A 23,045-nucleotide genomic window follows, 5' to 3' on the forward strand; every position below is an offset into this window, starting at 1 on the left:
AGCAGCGGTTTTTGCTTGCCAGTTCAGTACCAGTTGAAGACCACCAATCCTTCCAGTGATCCTCTAGAGGATAAAAATTTCATGCATTCAGTGTTGTCATTATTTGATTGTGGACGGATCTGCAGGCTTGTCCGATGGTCATTCTTTTCATTATTGATTAAATATGACTGAACCTGGCTGGACCTGATCCAGTCCATAGAGAATGGACTTGAGAACAGATTCGCCTCTGCTTATAAATGGATGTGTCTAAGATATGGCAAATGCAAAAAAAACCAACATAATATAATATATTGTTTTAGTCAACACTTTCATGCGATGTCCATCCTCTCACTTAGGAAGCTGCTTGTCAAGGAGGGTCGCTGAGCGAGGGCGAAAGGTGTGACTGAGAACATGTCTCCCCTCCAGGGTAAGAGTGGTAACAGCCAGGAAGAGAAAAGGGACGGCTTAGGGTAGCCAGCCAGTTGAATCAATATCTTCGTTATTTATTATTATTAGTAGTAATAGTATTGTTGTGGTAGTATAAATCCTTCAGGATGATGTAGACTCCACACGGAAATCTCAGCACCCTCAAGAGCTGTGACGCAGTGGTACAAACCACACATTGCAGTTCAGTTGTGATGAGTTAGTTATGGAAGTAACAAGTACTTGACTAACCCTTAAATGACCTTCTAGTTACCCTGTGGCTACCTTACTGGGTGGGTGGTCATGTCTCTTCTCCAGCCTAAAAAACACCTTTCAAAGCTATACAATGGCTTCACCACATTAGGACTTAAAAGGGTGGCTGTAGAGTTGTAACCTGTATTAAACAACACGTGTCAAGGTTTGTGTGTGAGAGATATACTGTAGCCTCTTGCAAGTCATTGCCAAGTTTGGATTCTGGATAAGTTTCAGAAATCAAAGGAAAGACAACACTTACTTATTGTCCCTAAATAATGGGGAACTATGACCAAATACATCTTCCAGAGGGGATTATTTTTATTCCATTATAAAAAGGGAAATGATTTTTTTTTACATAAATGCTTTTCCTTTTAACATACAGTATGACATGCAAATTATACTGCTTAAGCATTCACGTCTCTATTACCGCAAGTTTCAAAGTGGTGTGCAGGGGTGCTATTTTCTTTCTTAATATATCACCTAGCCTGTGACAATCGAGACTGAAGGGTGATACTTGAAAGCATTTGAAAGTTTTGAAACTTCCCTTCTTGTTTATTTTGCTATATACCCTTGCAGAAGAGTTAGGTCTGATCCTGCAATCCCCCGTCAAGATTTGTTTTGGGGCTAAGACTTTTTTTTTCTGATGGATTAGTCCATGCTTCAGCTGACTGGTCACAGGCAGAGCTATCGTCTTTTTCAAAGGCCTCCCTGGCAACTTGACAAGAGGAATGAGGAGATACAGTAATCCAGCGCGCTTGTACTGATCCAGCCTCAGAATCTTGCTCATCATTCTACCGTCATAACATTTGGAAGACAAGTTAGTGATGGGAATTATGACTTCATTGAAATATTTAAAAAAATCCCATAATTCTCAAGTTTTGCTTGTGTGTAATTACTTTCTGATCATTAGAGATCAGGCCTGTTTGCAGTGTTAGGAAACATGGGTGAATATATGAGAGTGTATATGTGGTCCCGGAAGGTTTTTTTTTATTCTATCTGGCATCAGACACATAGCCCATGCAGAGCTGCAGAGATGACATCACTGCTGTTGGACAGAAATACTGGGCATCAGCGAGCAGCATTAGGAGTCGATGGTTGGCTCTCAGAAGCGTATTAAGACTAAATTAGACAGTGAGGTGTTAGAGGCTCCTGCAGAAAGACCTCCCAGTGCTAGTCTATTTTGAAAAGCAGCAGTCCAGTATTCTTAAAGCATTGGTTAGCCAAAAATTAAAAGCCCGTATTTTACAAGACTTGCTTATACATGTAGCTTAAGATCATGCCCCAGTGATTTTAAAACAATAGTTACTGAATATGAGTCTGTTCAGTGCATTCTAGCTTACAGAGAAGTCTGTATAGCCATTAGTCCAGCTTATACAACAGTGCGTGTTTGCTTTGCTGCTTTCTCTTTCAGTCTAGATTCAAGAGACAGTTTTTTTTTTCATAATTTGGAACACAATAATGCATTTTCACTTGCCTGTGTCAGGCTACGGATTTGAAGTACTAATGCTCTCTCTGCTTGTTCCACAATGTTTGTGCTAATGGATTCAGTGACAATAGCATCTCTCTGCTTTTTGCTTCTCACTCTTTATCTCTCTCGCTGGGTCCCCTGGTTGCCCTGGGGAAGTGCGTTTAGCCCAGTTCATGTAGCTGACTCTATAGCTTGAGAACTGCTTTTTAAACCAGATTTAAGAATGGGGGTAGTTATGTTGGTACAGAAAATCAAGGAATATCAGCAACAGCATTATTGAAAGTACCAAATAGTTTGTGCACACATGACCGATTTTGTTAGGTCAGCCTGCTCGTTAGCGGTCATTGATGTAAACCTGTCAGTTCATCAGGAATACCCTTGGGTGGGAACTCAGATTCAGCTTGGATAGGATGCTGCTTACATACAGGGGATGGAGAGAACTGACATTTTGGGACTCAGGCCAGTAATTAATTGGGCATGTGCACCACATGGGGAGACCAGATGCTTCCAATTTCCTGAGACAGGCTAGGCAAAATGGCAGAAACACTTTAAATAGCAGGTACTGATGAACTGTAAATGCAGTGTTAGCCTCGTCAGTCTGTAGATCTCATTAACTCCCCACAAACAGTACTTTTATATCAATGACTTGTTTTAGATTATAGAGACTTAGATTTTGTCTTTTGACTTTGTTCCCACTGTACAATCTCTTGGAAGGGAGCTTACATGCTTGCATATGCAATGCAGTGTTAGGTCCATTTACACATCCTTTAGAATGGTGCCTGTCAGGTAAAGGTGGAGGCTTTCTAGAGTCCATCCCATCTGACTGCTCTCAACCCCTCGAAAAGACAGCACAGGGAAACAGATCATCTAGAACCGCTGATCAAAACCAGTCAGGATGTTTCTGGGAGCTAAGAGGAGTTTTGGGACCTGGAGCAGTATACTCAGGGTGAGCATGTAAACCCCACAGGGAAGACACCCCAGGCCAGGACTGACCCAGCACTCAGGAACTGTGAAGCAGCATGATTCAGTGACACATCACTATCCTGCTTTTGCTTAGCCCAAATAGTTTTAATTTCAGACAGTCACAAAACTAAAGACAGTCAGCAACACACTTTTACAGTTCATGTAAGCCCTGCTCTATCTACCCCTCTTCCTGGCTGTAGACAGTCCAATAATGTTCTTATTTTTTCTTCTTATTATTATAAGTTCAAATAGCAGATACACAGAAAGAAAAACTATAAAAAGAAAGAGCCATGATTTATGGATGCTGTGATATAATGGATTGAAGGTGGGCTCTAATCTAAGGTTGAGAGTGCAACCTTTCAGATGAAGGTGCGAGGATAAATGTTCTGATTTCAATAGAACTGGCAGAAAGGGGAGGAGATTCTAACTTATTCAGTCCGATTCCTCCTCCGTTTTAACCCCTGATGTCAATGACTGATGTCGCCAGGTGGCAATCAATAAGTCTGACCTTTGTTGGTTGACAACGCAACCTGCAATCATGACATCAGTGTGGGAGCTGGAACAGCCAATCACAGGGGCTGCTGGAGGCTCTCAGCTCTTATCGTCTGCACACAGCTGCTGCTGAGCCTTGGAGGGGGACTGTGCTCCTGCATTCTCCATGGCTCCTGCAGGCAGGCCTTGGTTTTCTGCACATGTGTGCTGTTGGAACGATGTGTGTTCTTCAGGAGAACATATATATATATTCATATGTGAAACAATTTTAATGTTTCTATATCCCACTAATGAAGAAGATGATTATCAAAGGACTAGTTGATGAGTTAATATAAAAAGTTTATGTGTCATGTTTTATGACATGAATTTGCACGTGTTGTGTGATGACAAGAAGCATTATTTACCTATAGTTTTTAAAAAGTTCCTTTAGTATCGCTTATGCATGATGTTTTACCAAGGTATGTTATTATCCCATCCATTAGGTTAGGTTAGGTCCCCTTTGCAGGCCATAAAGGCCCGTGGGGGAATGGGGGGCAAGGGCCACCTTTTTTCTCAACCATCCGACACCAGATGTGGAGCCTGTTACCCCCAGAAGGATTAACCCCTGGTACTCATTTGGAAAGCAGGCTGAGTGGACCTGGGAGCCGTCTGGAAGGAATTAGAGCAAGCTACTGTATATCGCTTGCCCCTACCTGGGATTGAACCCGGGACCTTCTGGTCAGGAGCTAGAAGCCCTTGCCGTTGAGCTACCACGGCTCCATCCCATCTGTTAACCTAAAGATAAAAAATATTATTATAAAAAAATATTATAGTTTAGGCACTTCATCAATATAACGTAATAGGAAAACAAAACAACCTGGAGTTGTTTTAACCAAAAACAAAAGTTGCTTTAAAAAATATAAAAACAGTTGCTCCAGACATTCCATTGTGTGTAGATTTTCCATTATAACAACACAGTGTAAACAGGATGGAGGAAAACTTTCACAACAGCTGGTGTCCAAGAACAGTCCTGGCATAATGCACACCTGATTTAGTCTTTTTCTTTGTGATTCACATTATTTTATTTATTTGGAATACTAGAAGTTTATAACTCATACGGAAAGGGGAGTGACACTCTCGTCTCTGCAGAGTGAAAGATCAACTAGAGGACTAACTCTTGTTAAACTTAAAATAGTTCTGTTCCTTTGCTTTGTGATCGCTGGCTGTTTGGTTTAATGCTGACACTCCTGTATCTTAATGAAAGTGTGTTTTCTCAGGATAATCTGTAATATTTAATTTATATATTAATTGCTCCTAGTGCATGAGGGTTAGCCCTATAATTATACAATTAGTTGTAACATGGTGGAAGAGTCAAGAAAACCCAGAGAACATGAAAATTATAGTTCTATTTCCTGTAATAGTACACAGCTCACAGGTACAGTCATTTTTCTGCCTCACTTTGGACTGATCAAGAGATTTACACTCTCTTACACTTTAGCAGATGTTCATAGTGATTCTCTAGTTATGTGTTGAATGCGACCTACCAGGCTCTTCTTTTTGCTTTTACTTACGTCTCTGTTTTGCAGTGTGAGTCTGCATTCCATACAAACAATGAAAAATGTGCTGGACATCACACAACAGAAGTCAAGTCCAGTCCAGGAAAGGATTGGCGTCCTCTCTTTTGTCTGATTTCTATTGGAGGCATCATTCCCACCTTAAGCAGCTGCTGGTATGATGAATTTGTATTTTTCAGATGAAATTTCCTAGTACAACACTTGGGATAACAAAAAACTTGACTTCCTTATTATCAAATGATTCACTTAAATTCACTGAGTGTACTTGACCCCGTTCAGCTTCATTTGAAGCTGGTCTTCATATCTTGTCCCTTGTGTACACTTTGTCCAGGAGAAGCCATAGTCATCTTTTTACACATCTGGAAGTGTGTAAATGTGGTTGCTTTGGAAACAGGTTTTCTTCTCTTTGGCCACTATTATAGGATATAACCTGATCTTACTCAGCACTCTTGCTCAGTAATGACTTAATCCTGGACTCTCACAGATAAAAGAGTCAGGATTGGTTGGCTGGTCTGAATGCAGCTAAAGGAATCCTTCCCCCCAATATTACTGGAATGACTTATATGACTATTTCTGCTGCTCAATTAAGGGTTTCTAGGAGAGATGTTGGCGGATGTTTGGAGTGCTGCAGCTGAAGTGGTTTAATTCATATTGCACAAAATCTCTGTCACAGTTGTCAGATTTAGACTTCTGGATTAAGCAGTAGATTAATTGGACTCCTCAGCCATTCCTTTAGTACATGGTCTTTTAATCATAATGGGAATTCTGTGTATTTGACTTCTCATTCTAAAAAAGCCATGTTGTTGAAAACTGATGCAATGTATCAAGAAATGGCTGGATGGGATCCTAAGATCAATCAATCACAATCTACCATATGGGCTAGATGTGCTTCTTCTTGTTTCTTCTTATGTCCTTAAGTCCTGGGTTTTAGCTCTTTCTGAGCCGTGTCACAAGTCTTGTTCTGAGACACATCAGTAAGAAAAGCTAAGTCTGTATTTCTGTTTCTTTAGCCATTTAAACTACTGCATCAGGTGTCTACATTGAGAATAAGGGTGTGCTATGCAGAAGGCTTTATATTCTGTTTGCAGATGCAGGAGACTGATTCCCTTTCTTAGAAATGATTCCGTTCTTGATAGAACTTCCTTAGAGCAGCATATGTCAGAGAAGAGCCACCAGTTGTATTAAATCATGCAGTATTGGCAGGAGAGCATCTGCAAGAGGAAGTGCAGTCATTTCAAGTGTTTGGTGCATAGCACTGGCTTGCCACTATCCTAGTGACATGGAAAGTGTTTCTCAGTGGAAAGCAACAAGGTGTTTTATAATGCCTTCCTGTGTCTGGCGTAGTGTTGTGTCATTGAGAAGGTGTAGTGTCAAAATCCCCAAAAGGTGTGTGAAATACCTCCTGTATGGACCTCTTGTGGAGGTGCTGAACAAACCATAGGGGGAATAATTTAAGAAGTAAGTGAACAGTTTCAAATATACACAACTTGTTTACTGTATATTTGTTGGTTCTTTGGCACACAGATTTCACATCAGTTCTGAAAGTCAGGAGTTTATTTCACATTAGTTATTAAAGACGAATCAGCTTTACACTTTATGTGACATAAAAAAGGAAAAAAGGCAAAAGAAAGAACCTCAATTGATTTTTCCTGTTACTTTCAACTCTACCTTTCGTTGCCATGGAGACCTGTCCAGGTTCCACAGAGCTCCTAGGACAAGTGTAATTGTTGTCTTTTTCTCAAAGCCGGATTCTGCTTCTAATAGGTAAACAAATAGGTAAATCATTTAGAGATCAAATAAAAAATATTTTCAAGGCTATGCCTAAGGTGTATATCTAAATAAATTTTGTATTTTTCCGTAGATACTCCAAAAGTCAGTTAATTGGACCTTCAACCTCCTCAAAAGAGCTGAGATCCTATGACATGGCAAAACTACATCAGAATCATCATATAGTATTCCATTGTTGCTAATGAAAGAAAATAAACTGCTTTAGGTCTATTAAACATTCTTTGTCTTAAAGTGCTTATGAAGTATCACGGTTACACAATCTGTGTTTACATTGTTTTGTGTCACAACCCAAAAAAGAATTCAATGTTTACAGAAAGCTGTCAAAGGTGATCATGGCACACAGTCACTGTATCAGACTGCATGAGAAATAAAATTTTATTTTCAAATGTTTTAAATGAAATACAGTTGTAAAGATTTTTATTGAACTAGAATGTGGCTGTCATATACACATAAGAATTATATTATACTTTATATTGTATAGAACACCAAACTTGAATTTTAAAGCCATGAGCTACAAGACATACATCTCTGAATTTGTGCCAGGGCATTCTCTGTTAATTAATGAATATGGTTCCAAAATATTAGAAACCAAAAATGCTGCCGAAAATTAATCAGCTGGAGATTTTGATTTTTAAGGTAAGTTACCATTCTCTAATTCTCTGCATAAGCCTTATCAGAACTGAAGAATGAATGTGATTAGTGAAAGCAACAAAATATTTGACCAGTGTAGATGCACATGTCATTTCAAACATCTGCTTTGAGCACATTTTACACCAAGAGCATGAGGGAGCTTCCCTTTCGAATGTATTGGGGGAAGAACTAGGAATTAGCAGATAAACTCGGAGGGACAAGTCTTAGCAGGAGGGGAAGCATCGCTGAAAGACAGTTTCTGTTTTTGGAGCACCTGCCCACAGGGACCCCCAGATGAGCTAGACAGCAGGAAGTAACCCTCTGAGCAGTGGTGGGGTTCCCAGGCCCTGTGCAGGACAAGTCACACACAAGGTCGACGTCCCACACTGCCACACCTCACACCTCCCACAATCCTCCACCATCGCTTCATATAGCCATGGATTGTTTAAACTGTGATTGAAGGGTTTGTGCAGAGAAACCGTTAATAACTGGAAAAGCATTGTGCACTTGCAATTCCTACAGGAATAATTAACTAGGATTGTGGGAAGTTGGCAAATCAGGAGCAGGCTTACTCAGCAGAATGCTGGCGTATTAAGTGCTTCCCTTTTGAATTAAAGAAGCCTGGACATGCTGTCTATTTTCTGGGCTCCTTGTAGATAGAAAGTCGATACCCTGCACTCTTTTTTTACACTTAATCAAAGCATTCATTTCCTGCTCCTCAGGGAATTTGAAGAAAGCAACCATATGGGATTACATATAGATTATTAATCTGCCTTAAATAATATTTGTATTTAATTTTCCCACTTTACGTCCAGATCATTTCGTACAGGCATAGAGCAGGCCCTCGACTATTCTCAGTCCTGTCCTTGACTCCCTTAAACTGGAGCTGTACTGAAAATGCAATTTAATTTGAGATCTGAATGAATTAGTATCTGAGCCATCAGGGAGTCGAGTAGAAAAGCTTTCCCAAGCAGTGAAGAATACACATGTTCCCTGAGAATAGGTGCTGTCTGCTTTTGTTACATAAGTAGTGATCTTAAACATGCTTTGTAATACTTGTTGTGATTCCACTGGCAAAATCTCAAGTAAGAATTAAAATACACTAATTAACTAAAAGACTGAATTTCAAAGGTTTGTGTTAATAAAATGTTATTCCTTGCTTCATAGATAACGTACCTAGAAAACATACAAGAAAACCTGTCTTACCTTGTACCTAATTAGATTAATCGCTAATCAGTGCTTTAATAAATCAAACTTTCGCAGGAGAGAAAAGTTAACTCTTTTAAACTCAGTACATTTGAGCCCATCCTCAAAACAGCAGCAGAACATTTTTTTATTGAAGGTGCCATCATCTGATCATTTAAACTAGGAAGTGAAGAAAAAAACTGTTCTAACAGCTTCTTCTTAAGATACACAGTTAATAAAAAGCAGGCTTCAGACAAAACAATAGAACCTAAGATTTCAGATCTAAATTCCAGACAGTAAAATATGGATGATGTGTGCCTGTCTACAGCTGTCTTGACATCAGTATAAGGAAAAGAGAGCCGACTCTGGGCTGTAGAGGGCCAGGGGGTGTTGGAGGGTGTGTGACATGAGCCTGCAGCACGTTGCCTGGCCTGGTACTGTACATGCTGTACTGTCTCAGTCTACTCCAGCGGTTCTGATCCTGGCACTGACTTCGCTGCGAACAGGAACACAAGTCTTGGCCAACTGCACCAAGGCAGATGTGTCCACAGAGACGCCAGCACAAGACCTGTGTTTGGATTTTTTTTACTTGGGTTCTGTGTTTCACATTTGGGTGTTTTCAGGGCTCAGACTGCCTTCATGCCAGTTGTTGTATCTTTAATTCAAGTATTCAGAGCTCATGCTCATCTTTACACACTAGACCAAATTTCAGTTAATCAAAAAATACCATTTGTGGACCACATACAGGAAATATAGTACTTATATAATAATAAAATATATACCTGAAGAAGGCTCCACGGCCGAAACGTTGTGTTCTCTTTCTTCTTTTTTTCAGCATGGAATAAACCTATTACTTGTTCCTTTGCAGCCTACGCATGCTGACGCAGCTACCCACCTGAAATATAATATATATATTTATAATATAGTACATTGTATTATTTTTGTGATAGTCACTTATTTTACAGTTGTGAAGGAGTGTAGTCTGGTGAATGTGTGGGAATTATACTGAATCCAGCTAGAAAAAACACAGGCACACGGATACACATGTACAGTAGATGGGTATATTTAAAATAACCCTTAGTTACCAGTTGCATTCAAAAGACTTTCACTACCAAAATGCCACCATGTTGCTTACAAAAACATTACATCATAAACAAACCATTCAGAAATCCAAAGTTTTAAATATATCATTTATATAATATATCATTTCAGAAAACAATTATTAATTCTACTGAAACAACAATTACATATTTGAATGGAAAGATAGTGACAGTTTGCCAATAAATTCCATCTGCCTGACAGTGAGTAAAAACATTTGTAATTATAATCATATGTAATCATGTTTCCTCTAATTGCTGGGTGATTAGCATGAAGCTCTTCCACATAACTGTCCTGTAGAAGATCAGGCCTACTGTAAGTGTGCCTTTTCCTGGGAGAAGCATGTGAGCATGTACTGTACTAACCTCATGAGCATGACCTGGCTTTAATGGGGGCAGCAATGCTATCGTTCCTAATTTATTTGGTTGCTCCTGGTGACACATGTTCCAACATCAGATGCAGAATCCAAGGTTAGCACATTTTTCTCGTAAAAAGAAAATGATTCCAGAGTAATAAATATTTTGTTCATATTGTCCAGCCAGAAAGAAGTGTAGAAATATCTGTGAGCTGTGCTGTGAGCTTCATGTTGTGTAGTAGAAGGACCCTATGTGGAAGGCCAATACCGAGTAATCAGGAAATCCAGGTCTGAGAACAGAAACACCAGTGAAAACCAGAGACAAGTTCCTTTCAAACAAAGCTGAGGGGAGGTCCAGTAATCTTGGTAATAGATAGTTCCAATGTTCAGTTACTGCAAGAAACTCTAGAAATCAAGCTGAAGACGATATCCAGAAGCCGTAGTAGTGTGAAGAACAGAAATCCAGTCACCGAGAATCCGATCACAGTAGAACAGAGTACGCTAAACGTGGGAGGTAATATAAGCTTACCAGGGTAAACCCAATACTGTGCACTGAGTTCTCTGTGAGTTGAACTAAAGTATCCTTAGACCAGGGGCGCGGTGGAGGACAGGAAAATTGATTGGGTAGTCTCCTAGTGCGTGGGACTGATACCGAGACGCCTCCCACAGGTCACCAGACTGCAGCACTGGACAAGGATTTCTGGTCCACCAGCACCTCTCGTTAACAGCCACCCTTCCTTTCCTCTGAGGTCTTTTACCCCAGTCCTGACCAGGCCCAGCCTGGCAAGCTGCCACCTAGCAAGAGGTGTGGGCAGGAGGCGGGGCTCTGGCGATCAAACCAGCACCTCAACAGCGATTGCCGTGTGTCAGTATCTCTCTTTAACTGGTGTTATGATGAGGGACTTTGATCACTTTTCATCTTCTATATTAGAGGCACTGAAACATGTGCACATTGATCTCAGACCAGCACATTTGTTATAAATAATAGTTATAAAAACTGTTCATTATTTATTTACTCTAACTAGATTTTATTGTGGAATCAGATATGCTGTGTAAAATGGCATCTATCATCAGATGAGTTTGTGCGAGAGAAGAGCTCTTTGTAATCTTTCACAAGAGATGATAAGATAACAACATTGTGCCTGAAGGCCTGAAGTTTCCACCTGTAAAAAGGGGAAAGTGACTTTCATTGCCTGAAGGTTTGAAAACAAGATTCAGTGTTTTCTGAACAGGTTAATAAGATGTCATACATGCAAGCTGAAATATTGGGGAGATCAAACCTGCAGTAAAAACTGGACTGGTGACAGTTCTAAAGGGGTCATTGGTTTTGAAATACAGGTCCAGAGGGAAAGTACCACCTGCTGGTCCAGCAAAACCACCAGTAGCAGCATCCTGGACTTCCCTTCTTAGCTTCTGAGAGCTGAGCTCAGGCTACAGGGCACTGGTGTTAATCGTAGTGTTTGTTAAAAAATAAACAGATAAAATTTGACTGATTTTCTTATGACGTTTCTTGCCTTACTTGTGTACAAAACTGAAGAAATGCTACAAATGAATTAAATATAAACTAGCAGTCACATAAATGTGTAAATACGAAATGCTTACCTTTGCCAGTAATACAACTGTATACAATGACAGTCACATGAAAAACTAAAAAAAAGAACTTGTGGATTTTGCTCATTAGGAAATGCCAATAATTGTATTGCACTTTTATATGTAATTGAACAATCATTGTGTAATTTAAAAACAAGTATAACTCTGCTTTCATCACATTCTTCTGTTCCTGAATATTCCTGCAGGAGACTGGGAAGCATGGAGACAGTGTTTGGTGTCTGCAATAACTGTAGTATATATTCGAACTAATGACATCTTGTGTTCCTCTGCTTTGGGAATTGTTATCTCTTGCCACAGTTAATAATAAGCTTGCAATGCTTACATTTCAAAGTGACAGTAGGGTTTACATTTGTAGTGTTTTTATATGGTGAAGAAATGTTATTTTACTTTTTTGTCCACCTTATTTTATCATTACATGTCTTTTTTATTATCATCATATCGAAATTTAAAAATCTGAGCTGTTCTCAAAATGAGCAGAAGAACATAAGAGAGGTTTCAGTCAAGATTTGGCTGTTTGGCCCAGTTTATGTGCTTGCTTTGATGTGTTAGAATACATTGCCTGGCATAGCAAGAAGAACAATTTCATATGGGATTTTTTTCTGAAAAAATACTATTAAAACAACAAGTAAAACTGAAATGTTTAAACATCCATTGTACATGCCTGGCGGACAGATAGAGGGTGCATAACCAGCAATTCTTCTGAAGTGGGAAAAATCTATTTGCTCATGGAAGCAGCTTACATAATCCTTTAGTTACACTTGCCAGCTGTGAGCAAAGATAGGACACAGTGGGACTTTGCATAAATACAATTCTGGGGACAAAGGAATGAAAGTGATAAGCGTATGCTGAGTCTTTTGCATAATCCATGCTAATCCATAATCTGGATTCCTAAAAATTCAAGATTAAAACATATGAAGAAAAAAAACTTTATGTATGTTAAGGAGCACGTGACTCAGGTTTTGACTGGCATTGGGTTTAATACACCTGTGATTTAGTCCTTCTTCCTGTAGCTAAAGATCTTTCCTATGACAATCAAGAGTGGAGTAGTCATGAAATATTGTTTTTAAAATGGAGAAATCTGGATCACCTAATAATCCTGTACTAATATGAATCCACTCCTATATGAATGCTGAACTCATTTGTTTTAAATGTACTGTAGCAAAACCTTGCAGCTCCTTTTTTTATAACCTACTGTATTTAAGTTCTAAAAAGCACAGCAGTAGAAGAATGTGATCCCCCCAATTTCTGCAACTGCACAATCATTAGCTTTCCAGAAGCTAAGGCAGACATTAAAATAACAATATTCTTCCCCCTCACCAACAAAAACATTTCAGAATTTACTTCATAAGAATGCTCTGTTGTGCACTTTTCTTACTGAAGCAGAAAGTAAATTAAAATAATGTAAATTTAGAACTTCATGCTTTAGGATAAATAAATCAGATTTTAATAACTGGATTTCACACCTGTTTCCTTTTTTACAGTGTAAAAAAGTAATCAGTAAATAATTACAAGAAATAATCTCTATTCCCATAACAGATGAGTATGCTCTCCTGAACTATTTCTACTCAGTGGAGAAAATGTTACTTGCAAGCCTATGTTAGAGCTCAGTGGTGTTCAGGTGCAGAAGGGAGCGTTAGTTTCCGTATACAGTCCCGCTCTGCAGGAGAGGGTATCAGTCTATATATACAGTCCAGCTCTGCAGGAGAGGCTATCAGTCTACACTGTATATAGAGGCCAGCTCTGCAGGAGAGGGTATCAGTCTATACTGTATATACAGGCCAGCTCTGCAGGAGAGGGTATCAGTCTATACTGTATACTGTATACAGGCCAGCTCTGCAGGAGAGGGTATCAGTCTATACTGTATATACAGGCCAGCTCTGCAGGTGGGCAGAAAGGTTGCTGAAGGTGGTAATGCAGTGAGCTCGCCACAAAACCATGGGGTTGCGTGGATGTGACCAGCTCTCCATTAGTTCTTTGTGGAAATCTTCCTAGTGCTTAAATGCCTTCAGTGTAAGTGCTGCACAGACCTGCAGAATGTGCAAGGTCTTCCTGCTCCTGCCTCCTGCTCTGCGTGGGACGCCTCAGGACACTGGCTCCTGCTGGAATTCCTCCCAGGGCCGCTGCAGCACCTCGACCTTTAACAGGGGTCTGGGGAGGCGTCTTACGGGAGATGGATTACGAGTCAGCACGCGGCTGCTTCCATTTGGGTGGGTTTTTTCAGAAAGAATGGCCCGGAGAAGTAAAACGAAGGCCCTTTGATCATCAGCTGGGGCTCTTCTCTCATCAGTCCTCAATTTGGGGTGCAGTGTAGGGCGAAGCCGGTTTGCTCAGGCCAGTCTGTCTCCGCCGCTGTGGTGCGCCAGTGTGGCACAAGCAGGGTGTTAATGGGCAGCTGTTGAAAGCTCATTTGCTGACAGCTGTGGCATGTGATGCATGTAACAGTAACACGCCCAATGAGACTGAAACAAAAGGCTTAATTAAAGAGTAATGCTCTCACTGCTAGCAGGAGCTGTGAATACTGGCCAAGGGATTTTCTCAAGAGCAAAACGACAACGATCTATTTATCTTCAAACAATCTGAAAGGCAGTCAACATTTGTTCTTTCCAGTTAAACTCATCAGAAGGTAAAAACTGTATTAAACATGGGTTTGCAATTCATATCTTAAATAGATTACAGATTTAACCAAATATCTCAAAGACAGTTTATGCGTTTTCTACTGTTAGGACAATTGTTGCAGATTACTTTTATCCTCTAATCATGTTGTTACTTTCCTCTCAAATTGCATCAGCTTATAAATAGAATCTTATATATATACATCTATATATTCACTAAGCTGCCTGCTTCCATGTTGAAATCTCCAATTCTGGTCTTTACCCTTCAACTAGAGCACAGCGCTGTCTGCTTTTTACTTAATGTCTTGACAGCTACGCAGAAGACCAACAAAGTGCTTTTAGCCAAACAGCCCTACAGTTTCCAGTCCATGGAACACAGGAGGCTTGTTGAAACTTGTTGAAACCTTGGTCTCACTCTGGAAAAGCTTTACATTCTCTACCATGATTCTAGAAAGAAAAGTGAACTGCATGAGGCACTTTTGAAAGCACTAATGATTTCTCAAGGGAAACCAGCACAAATGTTCTACATGCAGGGAAGAGCGAATGATTCACACTGCTGAATTCCCATGATTTTTGAAAGACTGTATGTTCAAACTAGACCTTCAATAGACGTTATTCAGTGAAATCAGCAAAGTGGAATAAATCATGAAAAATAATCTCTGTTGAGCTGATGTTAATTCTGAACACAGCTTCACTCTTGTCTCACCGTAATGTCAGGTTTGTGTCACATACCACCCCCCTGATGTTTAGACAACAATCGGCTTGTTGGCAAGTTTGTCACACTAATTGGAATTGGGTGAGTTAGGTGGCTGAGAGTTGCCTTGGATAGGATAGGGGTATACTTCAGGCTAGCATGATGTTAACAACCAAGGCAATCCTGCAATCCACACTGCCTACACCACACAATCTTACACCTTCCTTGGAAAATCTGGCACTATGATGTAAGATTTCAGGCTCCAGCATCTGCCTGCTTTTTAAATGATGAAACTTGATTTTATAACTTTTGCGGTAGTACTGTAGCAGTAGGAGTAGAAGGAGGAATAACTATAGAAGGGGGAGGATCAAGAACACAGCAGGAGGATGAGTAGCAGCAGTAGGAAGAGGAGAACTAGGAGCAGGAATAGGAGCTGTACTGCTGATTGCATGTGTACTTAAACCTCTCTCACTCCACGTTTCTCACATAGAAAATTAGTGACGTGGAAAAGAAAAATGTGGGAGGAAAGCTGCTAAAACCACTGGCTCTCAGTGTGGGTGAGGTCCCCGAGCAAACAAGTCATTGTTAAAAGCGAGTGAAAGAAGACTGTCCAAAGGATGCTTGTGAAAAGAACTTGGAAATAAAACATCAAGAGCTGTGTATTGAATCATTCAGCCGGGGTGCAATGTCCAGCTCACTGTCGTTTCCACCGTCCAGTCTGCTGTCCATTCTACTGTCCACCACACTGTCCAAGCCAATGCCCTTATCAATCAGACTCTTTCAGAGTGTTAAAACAGATGTTTTAATAGCTGTGCGGCACTAAGCGACTGTTCTCTATATTTTTAAGGCTCGTTTATTCTTTGTCAGCTTCATGCCTGTTTGCTAGTATTGCATGAGAGCTGTTGTCTCCACAGCATGGTGTAGCTGGGTTATCTACAAGTTGCCACTTCATCATTTTTATTTTTTTTCCAGTCTATAAATAAACAGAGGTCCTCACTTAGAGAGCCAATGTGATGTCCAGATTCTTGTCACAGGTGTAGAGGTGTTTGTCAGGTAGAGGCGTCAGCAGATCTGAGAGAGCTGCAGGGTCAAGATGACAGCCACTGACCTGAGACACAAGGCGAAAAATTAGATTCAGGCCACATCTTTAGGATGTAAACCACAAAGAAAGTGACATCTCAGAATTCTGTTAGGAACTACACCAGCCAACAAAATAAACTATGAAGCATAACTCATTTTTATGAGGATCTATGAGGATTGAAAAAGGATTCAAAGAAGAGTTCATTCAACAATTAACCATTTAGTTAATGACTTGGTTATTATTGACTTATTTACCAACAATGCAGCCAGGGAGTCAGCTTCAGCAATATGGCTCATCAGTCTATCCTCCCATCACCCTTTGTGTCTGTACAGAAAAAGCACGTTTTGTTTCCTGTTTTTGAAGGAAGAAGGAGAAACATGGAGGAGAACCTTACGGTCAGTGTTTAGGTTTCTGTTTGATTCCTAAGCTCCACAGAGACGTCTGGCCCCTGGTGCTGGCCCGTCTCCCTGCGCGGGAGCTGGTGCTGAGGGCAGGAGCAGCAGGGGGACTGCACGTGTGTTCTCCCCCTCTTTGGTCTGTTTCTGCCTGTCTACAGCGGTGGCGCCATTAACATTTTATGTCAAGTGTGATACAGTAATAAAGGAAGACAATTCAAGGTTCGTGATCATTTAAATATTTATGTCGGTGAAAAGCAAATGGTCCCAGATTTCAAAAAGAAGGAAAATACCTTGTAAGGTTTTCCCTTTAGGGCTCAGAAGGACATGCAGGAAAATGTGTGAGTGTGCGCTGTGCCTTGGCATGCAAGAACTTCCGGACAAGCTCATCCCATTTACAGAATAGGAAACTCTGTTGCTATGCTGTATGAGGATGTGAACTAACGCATCTTGTGTCAGATAGTTCACTTTATTAACCTGCCATCCATTGCTATCTGTGTGTCGGTCTGCACTGCGGTGCAAGAGTCGACATTTTTCCTTGCTTACATTTTGTGATAGCAGTTAGTCCTGACAGAGCTCTGTTTGATTGCACACAACACAGTCTTTTAGCTCTGAGGGCGTGCAGAGAGGATGGAAGGATGCTGATGCCGAGGAACACCTGACAATGGGACGATTAGAGCTGATTGGTGATGGATGAGCTGCAGCAACACTTCACGTAGCCTGATCACAAGTATTTCACACTGAGGTTCTGGGATCAGGTGTCTGAAGAAGCTCATCAGTGAGAATTCAAGATGCTAAACAACAAGCATGGATTCTTCCCACCCAAAGCCAGCTGTAAAAAACAGTCTAATAAAGTGAAACACTAGAGGATTAAATTGGTGATGCTCATAACATGCGCACATTGTTACTTCTGATTGTGTTCATGGTACCTAGAATGTTTGCACTGCAGTGTTATTGTTTTGTTTGCCATCATTATAAGCATTACAGCTACTTCAATTATCCTTGTGTGTGTGCTAAGGTTCTCTGTTTCCATAGAGCAACAATTCTCAGTTACAGAACGCAGACAATAAGGTACTCTATACTGAAATGAGGATTTAAATGGATAATACTTTGGTTATTTCAGATGGCCTGTCTTCAGTAGGGTACAAGCTTAGTTGAAAAGCAGCTCAAAGGCTACAGAAATCCTATTAAGAGCAATAGCCATAACCCTTTTTCACAGCTAAATTGGAGTTATATGTCTATTTGAAGAACCCCCCACTCCTGGGGGTACCATACATCTACAGTGTAGATTCTTTTTGCATCTGTATGAATTTCTCATTGATCGTGTGTGCAGACGTGTTTTGGAGATATACATGTCCATAGATGCTCATGGTCACATGATGCTCAGTCTATGGGTCAGCTGATATAAAGGGCGATGTTTGTGAGCTCAGAAGGGATAAGATTGGGTTTGCATATTCATCAGTGTGAATATCAAAGCTGCTCTTTCACCAGCTTCTCAAAGACATTTCTGCCTTGCTGTTGGTTTAAAAATGACCTCATCCATTGCAGACTGAGCTAAGGTGTAGCACTCCAGAAATGCAGCATAGCAGTGTAGTCCGTCTGGTTGCCTACTGTTAGCTGAGATGCTGAAACTGGAAGCAGCTGATGCTTCTCTGTTGTATTAAAAGCAGCATTGTATCCACATTGTTGACTGTCCAAGGATTAACTGCGAAAGCATGCTTTAACTCTACACTGGGGATTAGCAGTGAATTAAGCCTGTGTGTGCCGTTGTAAGCCTCATTTCATGAGTTATTACTTATTTAAAGGTTTCTGGCCAACTATTTTGAACATCTGATTAAAGAGAAGCTCCTCATTATACTGTTTGTATGTTCATTGAATATATGTACTGTATGTTCATTGAATATTAAAAATAATTACAATGAAAATTAATAGTAGAATATTAGTGGCAATGTTGTCTGATGAATTTGTTGGGTAGTAAAAAAACACAATTAAAAAGAAACTGAAACATTTCAGTTTATTATACTTACTACTAATAATATCAATATTTTCTTATTAATCTAGAACAAATGTAAACACATGAAAGCCAAGATAAACCACAGCCCTCTCAAAGGTTGCCAGTAATTCTTTGCTCATTTAATTGTACCAACATAGCTGCAATAACTGACTCTCTTACATGCGATTTATTAATTGGGGGTTAGCTTGTAGAGGTGCAGTGCAGATGATGAAACGCTGTTTTGGGATTACTTGATTCAAGATTAACCCCACACCAGGGTTGCTCTAGGTTAATCCTGGCTGTCACTGGCAACTCCTGAATTCACTCAGAAAGACACGTGATCAGTAGTATTGTCTGTGATTTGTCTTAAGACAATGCAAAGCTTGAAATATAAAAACTCTCTCAGTTAACTATGATCTGTTTGGTATTTTGCATGGATGAGAATAGTCTATACTTCACTTTTTGTTGGTTACATATCATTCATCAGTCCTCCTGCCTCCCAAATGCATGAATCCCATTTTGACAGATTCAGTATCACAGCAGTGCATTCAAAATCCAAATGCCTTTTGGATTGTAATTAAAAGTTTCAGTTTTACTGTCTTTCATTATGGTAATTCATAATGCATCAGCACAGCTTTTGCCTCCGATATAATCTCTTTCCATTTCCCTTCCGTGTTTTGATCCCATCATACAGATAACGTGCACCAGACTGCATTATTAAAAAAAGAGAGAGATCTGAGGACCATAAAAGGGAGAAACAAAGGCTTGCCATTTCAGTACAGAGCCTCATTTCCCAAAGAGCAAACAGCTCCTTATCTGTGCGAAACTAAAAACGGTCGATAATGGCGCCTCCTATTGTCAGAGTCTGGACGACAAGCAAACAGTGACAGGTGATTAGCGGCCAGGCACAAATAGCTGTAATGGGTGTAATAATGGCTGTCTTCTCTCCTTGTTTGCTCTGGGTTTTGTGCTCTGTGCTTCTGGCAGATGGGCTCAGATAGATTACACTTTCTAATTGGAAGAGGTAGGGTGGGGCTCCAGAATGATGAACTCAAAGAATATTTCAAAGCTGGTGATTGAGGACTCACTAAACACAGAGCTTGCCATCACTGCACAGCCTGGATGGACTAGATTAGCACAGCTGTGAAGGGATGGGTATGGAAATCACAAGATAAAAGAAAACAGTTGAGCCTGTCTTTTATCTACAGCTTTTTCTTGTTTGCGTCAGGACCTCTGTGAGCTCAAAACACGTTGGTTTTATTCATTTCCCAATAAGCCGGTGTGAGGCAATGTTTCAAGATGTTTCGTTAATCAGTATTATGAAAAAAAAAGCTGAATAAAGACACTTGCTGTCTTTTTCACATTTCAGTGAAGGAACTGCTCACTGGGAAAGTAAAAACCTTTCTGAAAATGTCTCATAATGAAGACTGTTTAGTAAACTGTAATCTGTGACACATCTTATGTAGATGCTTTATAAAAAAAGGTCCTTGGGCTTCAGGTCTATGTCCATAATCTGCCATTTATTACAACTGGGTATACAAACTAAAATGTTTTCTTATGAATATTGTCCACTGTGCAAGCTAAAGAACAACATTTGTTTGTAGTGATTACCTTTCAATGTTTGATAATGACTCCATCTCACACATATCCTTCTACAAAGATATGATACTCAGTGTTCATCTAATTCTATTGTGTTGAACTGTTTTGTTTAAGCAGTAATCAAAATTTAGTTTTGCTTCTTGGTATTTTGTCTTTTGAAGTAAGTTTCTGGAATTTTATTTGCATCTTGTAGAGTGGTACTGTACAAATGCTGTGCTCACACCTGTCTGTTTTCAGTATGTCTGTTCTGGAAAGGGGCAACTTGTACAGGTTAGTAGATGTAATGAAGGACTGATGGGGATTTGAATATCATGGGATCAAATGAAAAAACGTTTTGTTAAAATCTGCCCAAATACACAGATCATCCTAATACACGGATCAGAGGCAACGGGTCTGTACTTATGTACTGTATAAATAAATCGTTATTTGTTTATTATGTGATCTGCTAAAAGCTCATAGCTGGCACCAGGAGACATGTTCCCTTGCCCTGGTGATTTTCGGTGTGACGATCCCTTCAGAGACACAGCCTGTCACATCTCATTAGGTTTAACCCTTCCAGAGCTGCTGACATGTCGCTGTGCTCTAAGTATTCTGACAGCGCAGGAGAATATTTGTCCTGAAGGTCTCTCCTAGTTATCTTTCCCCCTACTTGGGAATGTTTCCATGGAAACTGTATCAGGGTTGACTCAGGAAGCAGATGGATGGCTGCCCTCTGCGAGGCTACATGAGTAGGCCAGGGCTAGCCAGGGTCCGGCACCCTCTTGGGGCCACCTGTGTGTGACACCAGCTAGGCCCCTGCTCTTCAAGCAAGGCTGTGAATTAGGAAATGGCTTCCCACAACATTTTTCAGACTTAGCCCAGCTAAGTGGCATTTTAACAACTGAATTTTTTCTATACAGTTAAAAAAAGTTTTTTTTTAAATTAGCAAATAAGTATTGACTTTTCTCATATAAACAGGTAATTTAAGACCATAAGAACAGAGGAAAGGCTGTCAATAAGAAGAGGTCATTCACCCCATCATTTTCATTTTTAGAGTTTTTAGTAGCTAAGTGAATCTATCATCCAGCACTTTCTGGAAGGAGCTCAGAGTTGGGGCCTTTTGCAGACATCCACAAATTCTTGTGTAAAAACTGTATCCTCTTTTCCATCTGACTGTATATTTCTTTCCTTTTAAGGGCACTTAGATAAAGTCTCCTCTCAATGTTATTTGTTCTAGACTGAAGAGATTCAGCTCCCTTAACCCATCATTTATCTCCTGAGAATAAAAATAATTATTGTTGCTCATCTTTAATCTCTTTCTAAGGCTACAAAATCCTATTTGTGGTATGGTGACTGAAACTGAATGCAGTATTCTTATTGGTACAATGCATTGCTTAAGCATAATTTCCCTGGATTTAAATTCCACACTTTTTAGTTCAATAGCCAAGCATTCCATATGCCTTTTTATTTCCTCCCTACACTGTTTAGATGGGAACAGAGCAACCGAAAAAAAACTCTGATACTTTCATTTGTAGCCTTGTGTGGCTCTAGATCTCTTTGTGACACATGCAATGTGTGATTCTATATCCTGTGTGAATCACTTTGAACTCTCAGTGCAGGTTATTTTCCAACTGTGTGCCCAAGCCAAGATTTTGTCTAGGTGTCTTCATAATTCCCTTTCTGCTATTTCTGTGTTTGCAACACCGTCTCTTTGTGCTGTTTGCAGATCTAACTACTGTAGTTATCTAGAATATTGATATAAATCATGAATAGCTATGATCCTAAAATGGATCCCTGTGGTACACCACTGCTATGGTCTGTTCCTTTAGCTGTCAATTACATATTGTTTCATGTTTTCTATCCAATACCTGTTAATTAACCTTTTATAAGGAACCATTTGAAAAGCTTTCTGTAAATCAGTTCTTTTAAGCTGTCCTTGTTTTGGAAATTAGTTCCCTTTCTAATTCTAGGTTGGCCGTCTCTTAAAAATTCAGTATCCCTCACTTTAACATTAACAGAAGTGTGATCGGTTGTTCACATTAGTTGTGTTCTTTATGTGATCGGGTATTACATTGAAACTCTCCTACCTGTGGGTATAGCTCCCATCTTAGTCAGAGCTAAGATCTTTGCTAGGAGCCAAGGATGGTGGCAATTTATTAGTTTTAAGCTGTTTTAGCCTCCTGCAGAATTCAGTGTCAGGTATGTTAAAGTTATCCAATAAGTGCCCACTCCAGAAATATAATTTCTCAAGAGTCACTTTGTAAAGCATTTTAACCAGTTTATGACAAGACATATTGCTAGTCAATATTTCCGTAGAAGCAGTGTTCTTGATCTTGTGTATGAGTTTGTTTTGAGCCCTTAATATTAGATAGATAGATACTTTATTGATCCCGTGAGGGAAATTGCAGTGCAACAGCAGCTTTACACACACAACACAGCCACAGTGTAACGAATTATATAATAATAGTACAATACATACAATACAATACAAGAGTTACTCACAGTCCGGACACACAAGAACAGACTAGAACAGAACAGTACACAGAAAATCGTATCACACGTATGAATATAAATATAGATGTAACCATAGATATAAATATAAATGTATTGCACAGGTCCCTGGCATATATTGCACAAAAGTGGTTGTAAACGGGAAAAAGAAAAAGAAAAAGAAAGAGAACAGATGTAGCAGTAGATGTGTATATGCGTTTAGTCCAGAAACAGGTCACTGTCGCTGTTGCCTCTGCCAAGACGCAAGGTGGATGCGTTGTACAGTCTTATGGCAGACGGCAAGAATGACCTCCTGTAGCGTTCCCTGTCGCACCGTGGATGAATCAGTCTATTGCTGAACGTGCTCTTCATTCCTGCAAGCCTGTCATAGAGGGGATGGGA

At 40.0% G+C, this 23,045-nt stretch overlaps 1 protein-coding gene and 1 long non-coding RNA gene across 4 annotated transcripts in view; both read left to right on the plus strand.

The window, feature by feature from the left end:
* Positions 1-23,045, plus strand: part of dscamb (Down syndrome cell adhesion molecule b) — a 164,900-nt gene that overhangs the window by 44,056 nt on the left and 97,799 nt on the right. The gene's annotated exons all lie outside the window — the stretch shown is intronic.
* Positions 5,042-7,136, plus strand: LOC138239167 (uncharacterized). The gene is made up of 2 exons (XR_011189597.1): positions 5,042-5,288; positions 6,995-7,136. It is a non-coding gene; the product is annotated as an uncharacterized lncRNA (long non-coding RNA).

Source organism: Lepisosteus oculatus, chromosome 5, assembly GCF_040954835.1.
Source record: "Lepisosteus oculatus isolate fLepOcu1 chromosome 5, fLepOcu1.hap2, whole genome shotgun sequence".
Lineage (NCBI taxonomy): Eukaryota > Metazoa > Chordata > Actinopteri > Semionotiformes > Lepisosteidae > Lepisosteus > Lepisosteus oculatus.